Here is a 22,395-nt window from a genome sequence, read left to right on the forward strand (position 1 = left end):
TGTGCCATGGAAAAAAATAATCAATCAATTTGTTATTGGTTGCCATGGTTACGCACGGCTACTACTAATTTTTATATCAAAGAATGGGAAATAATGAAACTTTAAATTAATTTTTCTCGAAAAGTTTCTTATGTAACCAATATTAATATTTATTGTACATAATTCAGAAAAAAATCCTCTTTCTAATTCCGATATAAAAAATAGGGTGTTCCATTAAAAAAAAAACTTCGATGACGTCATAACTCGTTTAAAAATAGCGGAAAAAATTTAAAATGTACACCAAAAAATTGCAAAAAATTTAAATCTTTAGACCCGTTTCAGCGATTTTTCATAAATTGTTTATAATAATTTTACCCAATTTATCCGTTACTTATGAAACGCACTGTATATATTTTTAACCATTACATGTTATATTCGTTACCTAAAATATCTGAGAAAACAGCAAAAATATCTACCGAAAAGCAGGATGAAGATTCAGGTTTAGCTGCCATATTTTCCTTTTTATTTGCTTAGGCGTCAAGTTCAAGGTTGAGACTGAATTTGTGGCCACCACCGTTAATGTTCTTCCCACCAATCAAAGCCAATAGAGTCAATGTGATACCGTCTCTTAAACGTTGTTTATAGCCCAAACCAATTTGACTGGTGTTTCTTGGTATGGTTCCCAACTTAGTGTCTTCACATCCAGAAGACCACGCCAACTGAATAGCAGTCTCAAGTCGAGGGGACACCCTCTGGTAAATCAAATTCGCTTAAATCGACATTGGTGTGAAGGATAAAATCGCCAGTTGAGAATCCAAGGGCGAAGTTATTTTTCGTTAACTTCTTATTTTCAGCATCAAAAGCCGCTTGGTAACCAGCCAGCCAACCTTGATAACCGATAACAGCGGATAATAGGACCCTTAGCTTGCTTAAGATCAAAGTTTGCGATTATAGCAGTGTAATCGTTATTATAGGCGGTCGATAGAGTACCAAATTTGTTTCCTATTTGAGGGGCGAAAGTGCAAAAATATTGCCTGAACTTTTCCCAAATTGTTCCTATTTCTGGGTCAATACAACAATCCTTGCATTTCATGAAATAAAAGAGTCCTTTATCATCTTTCCCCTCTTCTCGTCTTTGCCTTTTCTGCGTCCGCATCTCCTGGTGTACTCGATCTTGTCCATTTCGGTTTCAAAATTTGCGTGGCTGCAAACTGAGGTGTCGTTCCTGGGATAAAACATATATATGTATAATTATTATATTAATAATTAAAAGGTTTTTAAAAACCTTGGATTTAGGGAATGGATTTTGTAGGCATGATGCAGCAGCTCATGACATGCAGATACTTGGGAGTTGAACTATCAAGTAACGGTAATATTTACGAGGAAATATCCCAATAAGTGAGCAAAGCCAGTAAAATCGCAGGCAGTTTCAACGACACTTTATGGGGGAACAAATATCTACATATTAACACAAAATCGAGATACGGCTGAGAGTGGACCTGGTATGTCTAAAACAAAACGATTATTGTAAACAGCAGAAATGACGATACTTCGTAGAATGACTCCAAATGATAGAGAAAGAAGCGAAGACATAAGAACAAAACAAGACATTACATGTTATCAAAATAAAGCTGAAACATTCTATTTTAAAATAATATATAAAACATGTTCATGAAAATTTCTTTCTAACAAAATGACGTTTAGTATACAAAATAAACATTTCTTTGTAAAACGAAGTGGTTTTTATACAAAAAGTAACGAACAAGAATTACAAAGAATACAATATCTTAGTATTCCTTCATATAATTTTTAATTTAATCCTATTTATATTTCCGGTATTTAACCGAACCTAAATTATCGTTACTCTTCAAATAATATTCCGTCGGTTTCAGAATTCAATTAAGGCCTCAATCGGACGTCGGATACACGATTGTAGTGGGTTCGGTTTTAATTTCGGTTTATTACCGTTTGTAAACACGGTCATTTGGGAATCGTCGGCGAAGACTTGGAAAGGGAGAAATTACGTTAACGGCACTGCGAGCGCCGTTTCTAATAACAGTATAAGGTTTATCCTCCTCCTTCTCTTCGTCTCCTCGTAATCGTTCTTCCTCTCATTCTCTTCTTGTCGTATAACATTTTCCTTTTCACTCGCTCTCATAAACCCTATGCCCACCACATAAACGAACGTGAGATAATTCACCGATAATGTTTAAACGTGCACAAGAAACGATTACGGGGAGCATTTAGATTATTTTAGATCATTTTAGATTATTTTAGATTATTAGTTTGGTGTAATTGGAAAATCTTAACTAATTTTAGTTGTTTGATGTGGTTGATTGAAACTTTATTGATAATATTTAAATTATTGAAAACGCAGTTATTTCGAAATTTTACGATTGTTAAGGGTTTCTTGTTTAGTAATTATCGAAGGTTTATTACAAAACTATAATAACTTTATGGCTTCCATCGTAAATTCTTGTCTTTTCCTTGAGTTTATGAATCCGCGTTGCCAATGAATCAGTTAAAGTTTTTTAGAGCCCGCGGTAATTGACTATAACAACTTAATCCCGCTTCGTCGAACAATTAACCTCCTTAATTTATGTAATACGTGGGTCGTAGTCGTACATTAACGATTACAAATGATCAAAAAATTCGCCCGGAAGCGATACGGTATAAATTTACTTTAACGATCGACGAATATCCTCAAAAACAATTTATAAATGAGAATTAAAAAAATAATAGAAATTTAAATCATGATGTTATTTTGAGTGGGAGTTTAAAACACAAACGAAAGATTATTTAAATATTTATACGGATATAATAATAATTTGAGGGTTAAATCACCACGAGGACTTTAGTTTCTTCGTCGAGGATCGTAAAACTGATGGTTTTATGTAAAAGCGCACCGAAAGGCATGCTTGTGTATGCAAGCACCGTTTGATTCGGTTGAGTTATACCGATCGCAGCACGAACCAAAGGTGGAGGGACTCTTAACAGCGGGACGTTGGATAAACCCCTTGCTTTACACCTACGGTATAATAAAATCAACTCCAATAAAACTGGCAAAGTGAAGATATAATACTCCTATATCACAGACGCCTATTTACCATTAAAGCACCGTGTATATACGCGAAGACTAAAGACACTGACCACGGCGGTCTTGGAGGTTATTAAAATCCGAACCAACCCAAGTTTAGTTTATACTTGAAACAACAAGATTTAATTAAAAAAATTTTACTTTCAAAATAAAGAAGGTATCCAATAAATTTTTCCTATTCTAAGATTGTTTCAAAGCCTAATTAGATGCGGCTGTATTTTAAGGAATTAAATTTATGGCCTCATATGGCCTGCATTTTTAGTTCGTTTCTATTTACACAATGAATCCGTGCTAAGCCAAAAGACAACGAAATACTAACACAAAACCAAGTGCAAAGTTTAGCTCTGAAACTACAAACGACCAAGAAACAAAGTACTCACAAAAGAATGAATCAAAAAATCATTGAAAAATCAGGTAGATATAATACCAAAACCAAAATATTTTGAAGATCCAATACATTATTGGAGAATACCAAAATTTGGATAAGAAGCACTAGACAACTACTCATGCCAAATACCAAATCTAAAAAAAATCGTTGCCAAAATCTGTACAAAACGAAGATCCATGTTGGAATCGATCAAACACAAGAAGATCCAGAAATGGATGACTGAATGACTAATCATACCTTAGCTACCTTGGATACATAAAGAGGCAAACCTGACAGATGGAAAACCTTGTTTTAGAGAAAAATGGAGGGCAAAAGATCACTGAGAAAACCACCGATAAAATGGGAAGAAAGCTGAAGATGACACTTGATGCACCAAGTGTACAGATGGTGGAAAATAACTGGAAGAAATACTTACTAAAACTTTCTCAAGGATACAGGTACTGACTGTAACAGTACAGAATTATAAGTAATGGAAAGTCGCTTTAGAATATTACCCAGGTATCGATATATTTGCGTATACTGGGTGATGTCTTATCTGCAAGGTTTTGTGCATCTTCTTCATTCTATTAGATTCCGGAAACGTAGCTGAGAGGCTACTTCTTCACCTAGGTACCTTCCCCTTGGTTAGTCTCTATAAATGACACTATAGAGACATCGTTGTGGCAACGTGGTACCAATGGAGACTGACTGAGTGTGTTTAAAAAGCTTCATGACGCTATCTAAGCATCGATACCACAACGCCCTTATTTGGGGATATCCGCAGCATGACGAAATTCCGCGAGACGTGAGAAGGATTGGGGATCCGAACTTCAAAGCAGTATCCTTGAATATGGAGGAAAATAAAGGTGGTCTTCATACCTAGAGGTGGTAGGCGTTCAAACGCCAACCCCAAAGCATACAGACCAACTAGCCTAACTTCATTTCTCCTTAAAGGGATGGAAAAGATAATCGATCAATACCTTAGAAATGGAGTGCTTGTCACTAATCCACTCTACCCTAGCCAACATGCTTGCCAGAAAGCAAAATCAACAATTACTGCTCTCCATGCTTTTACTAGCACTTTAGAGGAGGCAATTGCAACCAAAGAGATTAACCTTTCGATAACACCTCCTACGAAGCCATAGCTCTAAACGTAAAAGATATACATCCGTCGAAAATCAAATAGTGTATAGCCATGTTAAAAAGTCGGCAGATCACAGCCAGTGTGGAAGGCGAGTCGTTGTCTATAAACGTGCTAAGAGGACGTCCCCAAGGGGGGGTGCTATCACCTCTACTATGGTGCCTGGTAGTTGATGTCTTGATGAACATCCTAAAAAAAAGGATTCAAGATTCAGGGGAATGCTGATGACCTGGTAATCACAATCCGAGGAAAATATGATACAATCACAACTCAACTAATACAAAAAGCCCTATTACTCACCAGTACTTGGTGTAGAAGCAATGGGCTCAGCATCAATCCAAATAAAATCGAAATAGTCCCTTTCGCTCGGAGAAGGAAGCTACAAATAAAAGCATCCTCCATTGAAAGCAGAACTATTAACCTCAAAACAAAAGTTAAATAACTAAACTAAACTGGAACTCACACTTAGATAAGGCGAGGAAAAAGGCCATCATAGCAAACCAGATCTGCCACAGGGTCCTAGGATGGAACTGGGGTCTCAAACCACGAATGGCTCATTGGGCCTACGTAGCAATAATCAGACCCATGGTCGCCTACGCCACATTGGTTTGGTGGTCAAAAACAAAACATAAGACAGCACAACAACAGCTGGCACAAATCCAGCGGTTAACATGTATTAATTAATAGAACATAGAACGGATAATAGCTCTGCTCGGTCTCACACCACTCCATTTATATACACAAAAGGAGGCAGCTTCAAGTGCCTTATCACTGAAAACAGTTTCTTCACTCAAGTTGATGCAGGGTAACCTCAGAGGACACCTCGAAATCCTCAAGGAGCCATGTCTAAATCACCTGATTGAAATTAAAACGGACCTTATATCGACAGAATACAATTTCAACCAGCCGTATAAGGCCATATTTAGAAGCAGGGATGATTGGGCGAAGGGTGTGCTTCAACTATAAAGAGGAGCCCTAGCCTGGTACAGCGATGCTTCAAAGACAGTTAGATCCGGAGTAGGTATGTATAGCCATATTAAACTGCCCTTCAGCTCGGACATAACAATTTTGCAAGCAGAAGTTCTTGCTATAAACTTCTGCACCACTTTGAACCAACAGAAGCGACAGAAATGTGCATCCATAAACATTTTCACAGCAGTCGGGCCGCCTTAAAGGCAATTCAGACCTACACGTGTGACTCCACATTGATCAGAGAGTGTACCAGCAACCTGAGAGAACTCGCTAGGGGTAATGATGTTACCCTATGGTGGGTTCCAGGTCACAGCAACATTGAGGGCAATCAGAAGGCGGACAAGCTAGCCAGAGAGGCAACTTCCTTGGATCCCAACCTGGTTGTGGACTGCAAAAAAGCACCTAAAACATATAATCAACAGCTGGGAGGTCTCAAAGATAGCCTTACGCTGGAAAGAACTTCCAGGTCACAGACAAGCGAAGAGTATGATAACCTCCTTCCACATTGGACAAGCTGAGGATTAAGCTCGTCGACTTTGCAACGACGAGTCAGAAACAGCTGAACATATACTGTGCTATTGCGTCGCCAGAGGCCGACTAAGACACAAAATTTTCGGTAAAACTGTCTTGACACCTACCCACATAAAGGTTCAAAACCTCAGGGCAATACTAAGGTTCATCAAGGACCTACATTTGCCCTAAATTTTTAGAGGACTAAAGTTAGAATAGATCTTATAGGTCGCGATAACGAGCTCCCCTCAACCCGACAGCAATTATAATAATAATATCCTTGAACCGAGATAATTGGAGGAGAACTCTAGAAAAGAAAAATGAATTAGGTTGTTTAACTTTGTGCTTTGACAATTGCAACCTTTTTATTCAGGGCTCCAATTGGTGATACCCTTTACCATCTAGTTGTATTAACAAGGTCCAATAATAAGTTCTATAAAAATAAAAACTTTTTGATTGTTTTAAGTGTAAACATTTCTTGAAAACGGAAATAACATCGGCGTCTGATTGTGAGTCAAACTGTCTCTTACCACCCGCCAGGTTAATGTGTATTTTTCTGAAAGAAAAAAAGGCACCCTCTAGGGCGCACGCCCGATAATATTTATTGATGCGCTATAATTGAAAATGGTCTTTCAAGGCAGTAAAATTATTTTTATCGAAATCGACCGCGCGCTCCTCGCCATTGTGTATTCATTCATTCCTATTTTAATTTCTTTCTTCTTCCTTTTTAAGATCCTTTCCGACCTCCATTTACGTACCGAAAACGTTATTATTCGTCGTATTTTAAAACGGTGCGCGCTTTTAAAATCGGTATTTACTACATGTGTCGCCACGGGACGTAGTATTGTTTCAAAACTGGTCGATTAATGTTATTGAAAACGACAACAACTCGTATTTTTAAGGGGTTATTTAATGCTTAAGAAAATTAAAAATTTCTGTCATATGTGGGCTATTTGTTTATAAATTATTACTATTGGGTAATAATAAATGAATTATGATTTAATTAGTGTTACAATTTGTAAAGGTTAATGAATTATAAAACTGCAATTATTGACACACAATTATAAATTTTCTTTGTTTAAAAGCTTAAAAAAATAAAATCATATGTATTTATATAACTCTGTATCTGCCACAGGGCACAATAGTAATTAGCTCGATTCTGTGGTCAAGATTTATGTCTCTACTATCATCGCCCAACCCGAAGTAAAAGCTCTACCTTACGACCTCATGCGCCGGACTCCTTTGTGACCGACGATGAATGGAAAATAATTGGCCATTGTATTATATTACCCTGACATATTATCACCCAAATTCGCTGTATAACTCAACCCATAATATAAAAACGCACAATTACTTTGAAATCATTACCTTGAACTCTAAAACAAATAAATCCTCAGTCTCAAATAAATTGCGATTCTTATAAAAATCCCCACTTCATTAAGTTTATACGCTAACAATAGCCCAATTTTATTCGCGGCACGTGAACCTAGATTGTTACCGTGACAAATGGAAATTTTATCTAAGAATAATTTCAGCCGTCGGAAGAAAGACTTTGCAGAAAGCGGCAAGTGAGTAATTGTTCAAGAACCGGGCACAGAAATCGTTCCGAAGTAGTAGAGGGCATGCCGTTAATGGCCTGAACCGCGGTTCACTCGTGGTCCTAAGTGATTCGAAACATGCAAATGAAAACGTAATTAAGGTAATTGGGACTTTACAAATTCGCACGCAAATTTACCTCCTCACAGATATTTAGTCGGAGAAAAATAAAATAATGATGTAAATTAACTGCTGGTTTTAAATAAAAAGAACAAAAATCAAAAAATTATTGATACTGAGATGGACAAGAATAAATAAAGACAAAAAAAATGGTACTACAGGAATGGTAAAGAAGTTAGGCTAAAGATTTAGGTTAATTTTAATGCAGAAATTTTGTTACTAAATTGAATAGAACTGGTGATAAGGAATGAGTGGATTGATTATGGCTAAACCCGAATCTTTCTAGTTCTAGTTTTAGTTCTATAGTAATATGCAATAACCTGGCGCTGAATAACTAAGACTAGAACTAACACTAGACCTAGTTCTAGAAACATTCGGATTTAGCCGCACGTCTCTCAAGACGGCTAAACCCGAATGATTCTAGTTCTAGGTTTAGTGTTAGTTCTAGTTTTGCACTAGCAGTATCCCTAGAACTAACATAAGACCTAGAACTAGAATCATAATCTCTAGAACTGCTATTGCAAAACTAGAACTAACACTAGACCTAGAACTAGAAAAAATCTAGAACGAAACTTTCTAGTTCTAGGTCTAGTGTTAGTTCTAGTTTTAATTCAATAAAATTATGCAACACAGTGATATCTACATAATGAACGAAGAGAAGAAATGATGCTACAAGAATGGTAAAGAAGTTGAGCTAAGGATTTAGGTCAATTTTAATGGAGAAATTTTGCTACTAAACTGAATAGAACTGGTGATAAGGAATGAGTGGATTGAGTAGTTCAGGAATCATGAGATTGGAATATGGAACGTGAGGACACTGAACAACGCAAATAGCGCGTCTTATTTAAATAAAGAAATATAACCTAGCAATCACAACTATACAAGAAACTAGATGGCTAAACGAATGTATCAGGGATACCAAAACCTATGTGATAATGTATAGCGGCAAACACAAAGGAAGCCAAGGTTTGGCAGTAATACTCGAAAAACTAGCAAAGTTACCTTGCTAAAGCAGTATACCGTATGTGGCCAAAGCCACAAATTCACGGATAATTTGCTAGTAACTAAACACTTCTAGAATATTTGGTTTTAGGACAAAATGGCCAAATACAGTAATACCCCGAAGTTACGTAATAGGGTAGGATTACGTAAATCGAAGATTATGTAAGTCGAGTATCTGGATAGGTTGAAGCAAAATTTATGTTCAACAAAAGGTAAACCGGAAACATACTCTAAATCAAATTTATTTATGCATTCTAATAACAGTATGAAATAAATCAGAAAAAAATTAATTATTTATGATTTAGGGCCGGTTGTACAATATACCGATAAATCTACCTGATATCTATCCGCCCGATAAACTTATCAGGAGGATAAAGATATTCGCTGTTATACAAACTGTTTTTGTCGGTAGGATTGCTATCGGCGAAACAAGAGGCGGTTGGTAGTAGTTTTTCCCCATATCTAGTGATTGATATGCCGTAGAATGGTAACGCCAACGTCTTTCTTTGAAGTTTGAATTATGACTTTGACAATATAAATTGTTTAAAAAAATTTTCACTGACACATCGTACATATAAGGTTAACGTTTAATGTTAGAGGTTAACCTATGCAGTAATCATACAAAGTTTTTATATAAAAACCTTGGTAACCATAAATATCTGCCGGATAAGTGTCTTATCGGCACCGCTGAGTACCCGATAAGTTATCCTGCCGATAATCTCACCGACAAAAATATCCGTACATTGTAATACAGTACAAACTAACTTATCTGCCAGATAACGCTGTCGGGAAATTTATCGCTATATTGTACAACCGGCCCTTAGTCATTTAAATTGGACGGTTTTATAAAACTGGTGATGATTTGGCGACATACATTTTTTTTCTTCTCACGTAGGATTTCTTGATAGCAGACAATTGATTGTTCCATTCTTCTCTTTACTGTCATAATGCGTTCTTCATTATTATCTGTTTCTTCTAAAACCTTTATACCATTTTGTATGCAATTAAGCCCTTCTGTTAATTTTGCGATGGTTATCCTAACCATTTCCGGTTGAGCTGGTTCAACATCACTTTCTTCACCATCATTTTGTTGCTACACTTCAATCAGATCATGATCACAGTATGCTCCTCATCATGCAACTCCAAGAGCACAAGGACATCTTCATTATCAACTATCAAATCGACTTGTTTTCCTAAAGTAACAATATTTAGTACTACTTGGGTTATATCGTTTTTGGCGCTGTTTCTGGTGAGTCAGTGAAAAAGTCCGGGCAAAGTTTTTTCCAAACTCCTTTCAGTGTATTTGAGGAAACATCGTCCCACGATTCTTTTATTAGCATCAAGAATATTAAACTTAACCAAAATTCCTTAACGGATAAGTTGTCATCCTGATTCATAGATTCATTTAAACCTCTATGATCGTCGAATATAATCAGCTTTAAATGTTTTTATAACACCTTGATCCATAGGTTGAAGTAAACTAATCATGGTTGATAAGATTAGCTGCTGAGTGTCTAGGTGCGTTACCAATAATTAATATCACTTTAAATGCGATGTTTTTAGAGGAACAGTACCGTTCAACTTTCGGGACAAAGTGATTCCGAAACCAGTCTTCAAATAAAGAAGCAGTAACCCAAGCTAACTTCCAAATTATTGGCAATCCTGATTTGGATTTATTTTTTAGGGCTCTGAGGTTTTGAGATCGATACACCAATAATGGTTTCAATTTACAATCGCCAGCAGCGTTTCCACCGAGCACGTTTAATCGATCTTTTACTGCTTTAAATCGTGGAAACACCTTTTCATCACGTACAATAAAAGTTTTTCCCGGCATTTTCTTCCAGAAAAGGCCTGTTTCGTCTACATAGAATATATTCTTTAATTTGCCAGCAAAAGTAGATGCAGCGACTTTATCTGCACTTGCTGCTTCTCCATTCTGTGTAATATTGTGTCAGTTGCATCTTTTTTTAAACTAACAAAAGCAACCATTGCTAGCTAAAAAGGTTTCATCTTTTGCTTCGTCACCAACTTGTGTCTTTAGTTCTTCGAAAATCTGTTAAGCTTGATTGCATATAATATTTTGGTCAAGTGGACAATTCTTGACTTTTACTTGGTTTTCGTACTATACTTTAGGTAAAGATTCCATTTCCGCTATCAAACCATGCCGGTTATGAATTATATTAGAAGTTAACGGCTGAGCATTTTTAACTGCGTCGAGAATTTTACATGTTTTCAGGTCTTGTTCAAAATTTTTCAAAATCTCATGCTTTATTTCTAATCTCAAGGTTTCGCATTTTTTTCATAATAACTAAAATGAAAGAAAATAATTAATTTTTCAACTAATAATTACGTATGCAGTATGTATAACATAATAAAATACTTACGTTATTCTAAAACACTTAAAACCACGTTTTATAATAGGTATGCACTGATTAATCAACTCTCTACGAAGAACTCGCATAAACTGAAGGAGCTAGAAAATTTTATGATTCAATCCGCTATTGAACGAAACAGGGGAATACCCGACAAAAAATAGAACGGACAAATTCGTAAGACATAATAAACGAAGAGCTTTTTTCAAATAGTTGGGTTGGGGTGGGTTAGGCGAGAAACTCAACGAGATTCTGTCAAAAAGTTTATGACCTATTTATTTTTATTCATTAAAAAAAAATGTCATCAAAGTAAATCAACACAAACAAATTTGTACAAGCTCATCACCCCACATTTCTAAACTTCTTAACATCACCTCTGAAAATGAATAATTCACCACGGTGTCGGTTTCTTAACCACACTCGTAGTCAATTTATACATCCACCTTTACACACACCAGCAGGATCGGACGTGGTTCTGGTTTTGTGTGGCGTTGGCATCCGTGGCGCTTTTAACGATCAAACCGCCGCGACCGTAACATTAACCACATATTTACACATTTATGAGACGGCTTATTAACGGATCCGCCTCGGCCTCTTCTCTTCTCTCGTCTCGTTTGTTTCGAAAACGCGAGGAGAACAGACGAGACGAAGAAGAAGGGTCCGGCCATCAAGATGCTGAGAGACGGGAGAAACAGTCCGGGGCCCCACTGTCCGTCCAACCGTTCATGTTAATATTAATTGAAAGTGCCAATCACGGTAATGAAGCGAGCCCTCAGGCGACGACTGCTCTTCTTCTCTCGTGCCCACGGCCCCACAACGTAAAAGAACCCAAACTCGTCCAATTATATTCGACGAACTTTAGGGTTAAATGGTTCACGGATTTTTTTGACACCCTTTAAACACTCCTAAAAGATTATCATTATTATTACTAATAAATAGGAGAATGTAACAAAAAATAAAATACAATAACAAGTAAAAAAATGTTAAAAATGAAAATGTTATTATTAATAAAAGAGAAAAATAACAGATAATTCAGACATTACCCAGAGCAATTTAGTACAATTTCCAAGATAGCACTTAATAAATTACATCAAAACCTAGCCTATAATATCCAGAGAGATAATTTTGTGCTCCCATTTCTTTTTTAACACGCCGAACCAAATTAAACCCATTAAAGAATTTATAATTTCAAAAAGCCATTTTCAAATTGAGGTCCTAAGTGGGTATTATGCGCAATTTTAATAAATGCGAAAATAAAAAGAAATTCATTTTTATTAAACAAAATAAGTGATGTTCAAATTGAGATGAGATGGGAAAAATAAAGTAAATTACAATATATTAGAATCGGACAATAACAGTTTTTCCCCTCTGGGTATAGTTTAATCAACCTCCAACTTATAAATATGTAAATTTTGGTTTATTGGTTTTAAAAATGAACATAAACTAACCTATCCAAAACGAACAAGTTGTTTAACCTGTTAAGCGCCACACAAATCTTGTTTACATAATATTAACCCATTTGCATCACCAAACTTTTTCTCACCGTGTTTTGTGCCGCATCTCAAGATGCACGATTAAACCCGAAATTAGTGTTAGTCCTAGTTTTAGTTGTTATTCAGCATCAGATTATTGTATATTCTTATTGAACTAACACTAGACTTAGAGCTAGAAATATTCGGGTTTAGCCGCACGTCTTTTAAGATGGCAAAACCCGAATGATTCTAGTTCTATGTTTTGTATTAGTTCTAGTGATAGTGCTAGTGCAAAACTAGAACTAACACTAGACCGAGAACTAGAAACATTTGAGTTTAGCCGCACGTCTCTAAAGACGGCTAAACTCAAATGATTCTAGTTCTAGGTATAGTGTTAATTCTATATAGTACAGTGCTAGTGTAGAACTAGAACTAACACTAGACCTAGAACTAGAAACATTCGGAATTTTCTAGTTCTAGGTCTAGCGTTAGTTCTAGTGATAGTGCCTAAACCCGAATGATTCTAGTTCTAGGTCATGTGTTAGGTCTAGTGATCGTGCTAGTGTAAAACTAGAACTAACACTAGACCTAGAACTAGAATCATTTGGGTTTAGCCGCACGTCTCTAAAGACGGCTAAACCCAAATGATTTTAGTTCTAGGTATAGTGTTAGTTCTAGTTTTACACTAGCACTGTTACTATATAGTCTGAAGACGCACGGCTAAACCCGGAACTTTCTAGTTCTAGGTCTAGTGTTAGTGACTAAACCCGAATGATTCTAGTTCTAGGTCTTGTGTTAGTTCTAGTGATAGTGCTAGTGTAAAACTAGAACTAACACTATACCTAGAACTAGAATCGTTTGGGATTAGCCGTGCGTCTGAAGACTAGAACTAGAACTATGAAATATCCTAACATAAAATAAATATTTAAATGTTTATTTAGGTAGATTTTTAATTAAATAAAATCCTACTTTAAACCAACTTGAGCGGTATCCTTTTTAAACCTACAGTCTCGTTTATACAAAAAAAGAAAGTTTAATAAATTTCTTGAACCTCAACTCGTCGCCGAAAACGGTCATCGCGCGCTAATTCATCATGTACCGTGAAGAAAAGATACAACCTGAATGATAATTACGATTGCTCGCGCATTGCGGGTTCCAAATTGGACCAAAATCTATATCGAGTATCTCGGTTACTCCTTGTTCTTTGGCTGGGGCTTCGGTTAACGTCCTTCAAAACTCTACGGGGGGGGCATAGGGCACAATTAGTGACCGATACAAGCAATTACTCGGGCGGCGGGTGAGTAATGGAGGGCCCCCTTCTGAGACCCTTCAAAAGAGTTCATTTTTTTGTAATTTTATTGTATACAGAGTGATACAAAAGTAGGTTGAAGAATTTGTTATTTTTTTGTCCATATTTATCTTCACTTCGAGCATTTGTATGGTTCGAAATCTAATTCATCGTGATGGTTCTAATTAAGACGTGATTTTTGTAAATACAACATAAATATAAATAAACACTACAACATATTTCCAAAGGTAGCCTTTGTGAAGGAAATGGTAATAATTGTAGAGCCTCGCCCGCAAGCGACCTCGGCTTAAATTGCTGAAAATGGAATAGTTTTGTATCAACATGTCATTAATGTAGCGCCTCGGCCGTAAACGACCTTGGCTTAATGAGGTAAAGTCGTAAATTTTTACCATAATGAATCTGAGCTATGGGTTAAGAATATCAATCTCAAAGGGCTCATACCTCTTGGTTCTCCAAATGTAATAAGATTAATGTTCACAATTTTCTTTTAATTTCAATATCATTTTTAATAATGTTTAATGATTCTCGTAGAATAACAATTGTTTATATTTCCTCGCAAATATGATAAGTATAAATTTATTTTAATTAAGTTGATTAGTTGTTTTACCTCGGGGGGTGAGAAGGTAGAAGAGGTAAGGAGGCAAAAAAAGAGTCCGATTAAATTGGTAATCGTTAATTTTAAGGGCCGTCAAACACGCGTTAGTTTACGGACATCCCGCCCGGAATTTATTGCACAATTATATATTAATTTAGCATACGACGTCTTCGGCTCGTTAAAAATTAATAAAACCCAGCGGCGATGTGAGCCCCGTTTGTCGGCGACTTAGTATCGAATTTATTAAGGGCCCTTAATTGCTCAATTGCCGGCGTAATTAACGATGGAATGCCGCACCTAGATTAATGTCACTAACCAAAAAAGATTTTTAAGTATTAATAATTAAAACAGGAATTTGGCATAGAAATTAGATCTTGAAGTAAATTAACCGGGTATTTACTATTCAGGTAATGAAATAGATAGTTTCTGGTCAGCACACGACAAGCGTCAATCATTAGTCAATTTCATCATCGAATACACCCAGCACGAACAATCGAGCTAATTCGATGACTTCCATATATCAAAAACCCGTAATGAAGAGCGCTAACAAGCCGAGACACGAGCTACTAATTTTTTTTCCAATTCAAACAACCACAAGAAGCCGTCCATTCTAACACCTCCAGACCCCGGTGCGAGAAAACAAGAAGACAATAATCATTAATAACCCATATGAGTTAGAATTTCATTGTGAAATAAACCTTCATACTTAACGATGTGATTAATAAACCTTATAGATACACTCAACCTAAGAAAATGGTCTCAAGTTTATTTTATGTTGCATAATTTTTTTGTGCATAATTTTTAAGTGTGGTTCCAAACAAAATAAATAAGTGAACGTGGGTTAAACTCATTACGTTTAATAGATTAGTGTAATGGGGGTTCAAGTTATGCGTCCGGTGCTAATTGGAAAATTGGAACCACCCGCTGCTGGTAAACTAATAAAGCATTTTTACGACCTGCCTCCACGCTTGCCAACCGTCTTCGTTCTCGGCCCATCAACTCGTAGCCCGTTACAACACGGTTTTGAAACCTTAATTCATTATCTCAATCCCTTCTAGTCAGGTCAACTCATCAACATAAATTCTCCTAAAACAACCGTAAATATTCATTTCAAATTTTTTATATTCATCAACAAAAATTATTTTTTCAAACATTCTAGTACACGCACTTACACGTCAAGGAATTGAATAACAATAAAAACTAGAACTAACACTAGACCTAGAACTAGAAACATTTGGATTTGGCAACCCAACCCAAAACTTTCTAGTTCTAGGTCTAGTGTTAGTTCTAGTTTTATCTCCATAAAAGATATAACGATTCAAGAAAATTAATACATTGTTATTGAAATAAAACTAGATCTAGAACTAGAAACATTCGAGTTTAGCCGTCTTGAGAGATGCAGGGCTAAACTTGAATGTTTCCAGATCTAGATCTAGTGTTAGTTCTAGATTTAATTCAATGAAAAATATACAACAATCTAACGTTGAATATGCTGAGAATATGATGATAATTTTGCAGTACAAAACAGTGGAGTTAAGATAACGCGCGAGATATAGTCTAGATAGAGATGGGAAGTAGCAATACCGGACCAAAATCTCAATATCGGTATTCGGTATTCAAAATTTTTAAAACCGGGATACCGGTATTACTATAAAAAAGTTTACTCACTAAATTACTAGATAATACAATCACTAGATATACCTAATTGTAAGATTTTTTTCCCTTAATTCCTATATTTTTAGATTGGCAACAAAGCATAAGATACAGAATCTGAGAAAATAATCAAAAAATGGAAAGATATTAGAAATCTGTACAAAGTACCAATAAACTTAAAGGTCTGGATACCATTATTGTTTTGTTGTCTTTCGCTTGGTCCAAAGGTTCAACTTCACTGCCGCGTCAAAAAATGAAATTACACTTCATCATCTGAAGCTCTGTGGAATTCTTTCAAATTCCTGCTTTGGAATTTTCTGGAAAGGTGCAGATTCAAGAAAGAAACTTTAACATAATGGCTCTTGGTAGTTTGTCAGACTTATCATACTACTGTTATACTTGGTTGGACACTACACGAATCAAACTGACATGAAACACCATTATGGAGTAAAAACTCCAAAAATAGTTGTATACAGAGAGTATTTTAATGTTGGCTGGGTATGACAAATTTATTCTGTCAGAGTGCAAAATGATATTTCTTGTAGATGGTATCAAAAAATGTCACTTGAAAAAATGGTTAGTACGGATATAAGATAGATAACACATTTCTGTTTGGTCAACATCGTTTTCTAGCACAGTTTTAAACAAGCACGGCCGTTGTCTGATGAGAAATGGGAATAGGAAATGATCTGAAGTTAAAGGTGATGATGAGCGGAAAAGACGAAGAACCAAAACGCTTTGAACAACTCTTTTGACGAATAATGGGAAGCTTGAAAGAATTCTCCCAAGCGGACTAACCTCTCTTCGATTGCTTTTCTGGTAGATTTCTATTGAGGATGAATCTGGATATTTGACAGCTTTTATTACATACCTAAGCAAAATACCAACCAAAAGCTTTGAACAGCTTTTTTGACGAAGAATGGGAAGGTTGGAAGAATTGTTCCAAGAAGACATAGTCGTGGCTAAGCTCTCTTCGATTACTTTTCTGGCAGATTTTTATTGAGGATGAATCTGACAGCTTTTATTACATACCTAAGCAAAATACCAATCAAAATCATGACTTTGGAACGTATAAATGCAACCCAACCCAACTCACCCTCTAAAGAACTCATTAACTGCAAACCTTATGTACTCAAAAGAGAGTTCAACATCAAAACAACGCAGTAATTTTGAATCAGGAAAGAAAAGAAGAATTTGATTCGAAAAAATCTCTCTCTAAATATTAAAATATGATTCCAATTTGATTACAAGAAATAAAAACGAAAAATAAAATTTGTACAAAATAAAAAAAATTAAGTTGAACCAACCCCCGAGGAAATATGAAATATGTAAAGGTGCACTCTAAATCGAAAACATATATCTTTCCTGCGGAGAGTCTGCCCTCGGGCAACATCAATTTATTTCTCAAAGCAAACAAACCTTATTAAGTTAATTCAAATTTCGTAGCTGGAGGCGCCGGACGCGACCAAAAAACAATTTCTTTCCGAAGCGCTTACCTTTTAGCTATATGGTACAAGCTCCTCCATAAGACTAGTTTTTTGCGCGGCGATACGGCACCTTTACAAAGGAGAAGTTTCTTTTTAAACGAGCCGCAAGCTGCGAACGTTTTAAAACGTCGACAACGGGGGGAAGAAACGAATGCGAAGAAACACAAACGCGACGAAGAGGAGGCGTAGAGGCATCCAGGCTTCGTCCGCGAGCAGTAAATCAGCCTTTAACAACGTCGATAAATCACCGGTGGCGAATTGTTTACCAACTAGAATGCATTTATTAGCCGCTTTATGTGTTTCGCCCCGAGGACGCGATACAACACTGTTACAAAAACTTGTTACAATTTTATTAGCCGTCCGCGTTCGCTGCTTTTGCTGCTCTTTGCTTCAGACGTTTTTCGCCTCAAGCCAAAGTATCGAGGATATACACGGACGATTTATGGGATTATTCGACGAAGATGCGTGAGGATATTGTTTGATATTATCCTTATTAACACTACAAAATCTATTTCAAACGAGATTTAAATAGAATGCTTCTAGCTATGAATAAAATTATATAATTTATTTTTCTGTATCTTAAAAAGTACAAATTTCTAAGTATTAACTGGTACCAATCAGAAACGTTGACCAACTTCTTCGCATTCCCGATCGTTCGCAATCAAGCAATTAATAACCCCGCCTCAGAGAGAAGGCTATACCGTAGGAAACTACACAGTAGGTAATAAACCGCTTATCTGCCACCTTAATCTAAATTCGATTAAAACTTTCCCGGACGGTTTACCGGGGCCGAAATTCCATTCCGTGCGGCTTCGAAAGCGAAAAAAAATCGAATACAAAAAGAAGGCAAAAAGCGTCCGAGATATACCTCTCTAGGAGGAGGAGGCGTGTCGAGGTAAATTCCCTCAAACCACTCCGGGATTTTACACTGTCATTAGCGTTATTAATTAATTAACTTTTTAATGGACCGAACGAACGGTCGTTGAGGTAGCCAGTTACCAGTTGTAATTAATACAGAGTCGAGAGGAGTGGAATTTAGTTCGCGCGGATTCTTCATCTTTTGATTCTTCCATCCTCCTCCCCTTCTACCTCCTTATTCCCCATAAGAAGAAAACCTGAAGTAATACTTCTTCTTGGGTTGTGGGCCGTTGGGTCGACCACGCCCATAAATGTTTAGTTTATCACGTAACAACATTAATTAAACTCCTAAATAGATGGGCGAGCGAGAAAGAGGGGGGACGCGAACTCGAGGGGGAAATGGTGTTCATTAAGATGCCACCGTTGGTAAAAGGGGGACTGACCGATTTTCTAATCCCCCGCTACCGTGTTACGGGAGGCAGCCGGACATTAACGAACCGCAAGGGATTTGCATGTCGCCAATTAACCCAGCTATCGTAAATTTTTGGGTAACCCGCGTGTACAACCGGCTAACAAGGCCGTTTTCGACTTATCTGTAGTAAGTTATAAGTTTTTGCACCGTTACTAAAACAAAAAATATCCTACAATATATAAATATACTTTTAAGTAAAAGATAAAGATTTACTTTTCTTTTTAACGCAGTAAAAAATGATATATGTAATAGGATTTCAAGATATAGTACTTACCAATTAATTAAAAAGTAAGATTTTTTTTGAATCCATCAAGGTACTTTTTTATAACCCCTTTTTTATATAAATTGTATTATTTCTAGATATATAGGATATCGAGTCATTATTACTGGTTCATCTCGGGTACTACAGATATGGTTGGATTCCATCTTGACTACAATCTCCTCTAGAAGACTAGATACTGCTAGAAAAAGACTAAACACTGTTAATATAGGACTAGATATTGTTTGCAGAAGTCTAAAAATTGCTGCCATAAGACAGAATACTACTGCTGATAGAGAACTAAGTACTGCAGGTAGAAGGCAAGATATTAACAATAGAAGACTAAATCCTTACCTTAGAAGACTAAATACTGTTAGCAGAATTATCTTAATAATTCGTTTTTGTCTCGTTAACGGTTTCGCCATTATTTCGTTAGACATGTTGTGCTTATAGTAGATAGTTGTAAAGACTAAAAATATTGTAAGCATTCAAACCTGTCATATCTAATATTTCTCGACTGTTATCGACAAATTTCCATAAAGCTGGAGTAATAACTCTTTTGGTGTTAAATAGTAAATTTTTCCTGTTGTAAAGATGAAACCAGAAGTCGTTTCGCTTGTCCAGGATGATTGCCGATAACTTGGCCGGACAATCAGATCGTTTAGGCACGGTCGGGCGCCGGTCGATTGTCTTGTAAAAATTGCATTCTTCGACCAACAAAGGCCAATGTGAAACATCGATCTGTTCCGCTCTATTGTGCGAGTGAATTGTGTTATCGACGATGACGGTCTCTTCTTCTTCTTCGCTCCCGCTCCGGATCTTCGTTTTTCCACAACTAACGTCTCGTCCCTTTTCTTCTCGTTGTTCCTTTGTCGCTTCGGTCTTCGTTCTTTGCGTTCGGCCTCTTATTAACGGCAACTCCCGATACGGAATCTGTTTAACATCGCATTTACGATCGATAATGGACGGATAATTAATCTAAGAGACTCTCTGACTCGTCACTTTTGTCTCTATAACCTTATAAAGTGTTCCTTGATGGTTGGTAGTGGTAGCTGATCGTTCTTTTTCTCTCTCCTTATTGTCATAACTTAAGATGTTACTTACTCGGAATATAAACGATATTCTAAACTAAATTTGATTCTTTATAATCGAATTAACAATTTTGTGTCATAGACTGTCCCAAGATAATTTTCTATTATTAAAAAAAAAAATTAATGGACTTTAAGTGGTGGTTGGATAACGAAGGTGGTCGTTCAATTATAAAATCTCGTTAAAACACAAAGTCGCCCTGACAATTTACTTACGCATTAATCACCGGTAACTATTCTCTTAATACAAGAAGCCCGTAATTTATAGTAATTGGATTAAAAACGACCTCGTTTCGACTCTTGGCTACCGTTTCTTCTCCCCCATATCAGGATTCTCCGTCTTTTTACTTCGCCGTTTTGTTTCTTTTTTACCTCGTGCCTTTTTTGCAGATTTTTTTAGCCCTGAGGCAGCTGGAGACGCTGACCAATTTTTTACATGAATATTAATGGAGCCCGTTAAACAGTCGTTACAGAAATCGTTTCATCACGCCATTAATCCCAATAAATATTGTAATTACGTCGTCTGAGCACTGGATATCCATTGTCGACCACATGTATTAAGAACCTGAGAGGATTAAATATGTATAACATTCAGCGTGCAGGTGATTTGATGGTTCTTGTTTATGTGTTAAATCACACAACAGTTTTTGATTAACATTTTAATTAAAAACAATAATTGTAAAGAAAAAGTGTTAATCACTCAAACACATTTATATTCTTTATCTACATTAGTTTCAGTAAAAATAAAAAGTCGTATGCTATAAGCCTTAAGACTAGTTTGTAATCCAGCTTTAGATCTTCTCTTCAACTCAGACACCAGCACGGTTCAAAGCTATTATAGTACCATAGGATCACGGAATAGAGGCTCTTCACAATCTAATTAGCTACCGAAACACGTGCGGAACAGAGACGACCAAAGAAGAAAGGAGACGAAAAGAGAACGATGAAGAAGAGAGGAGAGGTCTTTGAGGAGATTGCCATTCGCCTTATCTTTAATATATCTACTCCTTAACGCCGCTTCGGCACAAGCCATTTCCTACCGAGGCCGCGAAAGACTCCGTGGACACGAGAGATAAACGCTTTGAGAACCGCGGCCAACGAAATTACTATTATGGCGGCTAATTGTAGTGCTGCTAACGTGCGCGCCAAATTGTTTATTTATCAACGTCGAAGGAGAACGGGACCGATGAAGGAGATGAGACGGAAAAGGAAACGGTAGGTAGGTGTGTGGGATGATTAGGGAGTTGGAAGGATGGTTGATGGACGGGGAACAAGAAGGCAAATAAGAAAAAAGTTAAATGAAAATAGATTACGTGGTTGTTGATGATTTAAGGCACACAAGTTTAAATCTGATTTGCTGTTAATTCTGAACTGGTTTAACACACCTTACAGCAATATTAATTCAGTTTGTCATATGTGGTGTTGTGTTAACAGTATCCACTCTATTATCAGCAATATCTAATCTTTTTATAACAATGGAGTTTCATGTCATAAGTCCATAAACGATGCCGTTGGCCCATTTGATATAATCAAATCTGTGGTAGATTATTTTGTCGCTGCGGTCACATCCAAAACATTTGCATTCGTGAACCGACTTGAAAGACATTACTGTCTTCTGCAAACAATATCTAATGCTTTACTACCACTATTCCATCATGAGCATCCACTCTTCTCTTAACTGTATCTAGTCTTTTACAAGCATAGGTAGTCTTCTGCTAGCAATATCCAATATTTTTTCAGCAGTATGTAGACATTCAATCTGTTATATCTAGTATGCAGTCTTCCTTTTGTGTTACCAGTAAGTAGTTTTCCCTTAGCAGTATGTAGTCTTCCTTGAACAATATTTAATCTACTGCCAAGAAATAGTAGTCTTCTGCAAGCAGTATCTACCCCCTCAGTAGTAGCTTCCACTGCTCCATCAGAAGCATCCACTAGGTTTCTACGCATATAGGCAATCTTCTGCGCACAATATCTAGTAATCTGTTATCGCCACTTATCAGCTGCAAACAATTTCATTAAAGAATTAATAACCTACTTCAATTACAA

General features: G+C 36.5%; 1 long non-coding RNA gene and 1 pseudogene across 1 annotated transcript; both read right to left on the reverse strand.

The window, feature by feature from the left end:
- Positions 1-163: 163 nt before the first annotated feature.
- LOC111420642 (voltage-dependent anion-selective channel protein 2-like) lies at positions 164-8,166 on the reverse strand (annotated as a pseudogene).
- Positions 8,167-9,010: 844 nt separating this feature from the next.
- Positions 9,011-20,547, reverse strand: LOC139430079 (uncharacterized). The gene is made up of 2 exons (XR_011640643.1): positions 19,277-20,547; positions 9,011-12,061 (listed from the first exon to the last, which is right to left on the reverse strand). It is a non-coding gene; the product is annotated as an uncharacterized lncRNA (long non-coding RNA).
- Between the last annotated feature and the right edge of the window lie 1,848 nt (positions 20,548-22,395).

This window comes from Onthophagus taurus, chromosome 6 (genome assembly GCF_036711975.1).
Source record: "Onthophagus taurus isolate NC chromosome 6, IU_Otau_3.0, whole genome shotgun sequence".
In the NCBI taxonomy this organism is placed as follows: Eukaryota; Metazoa; Arthropoda; class Insecta; order Coleoptera; family Scarabaeidae; genus Onthophagus; species Onthophagus taurus.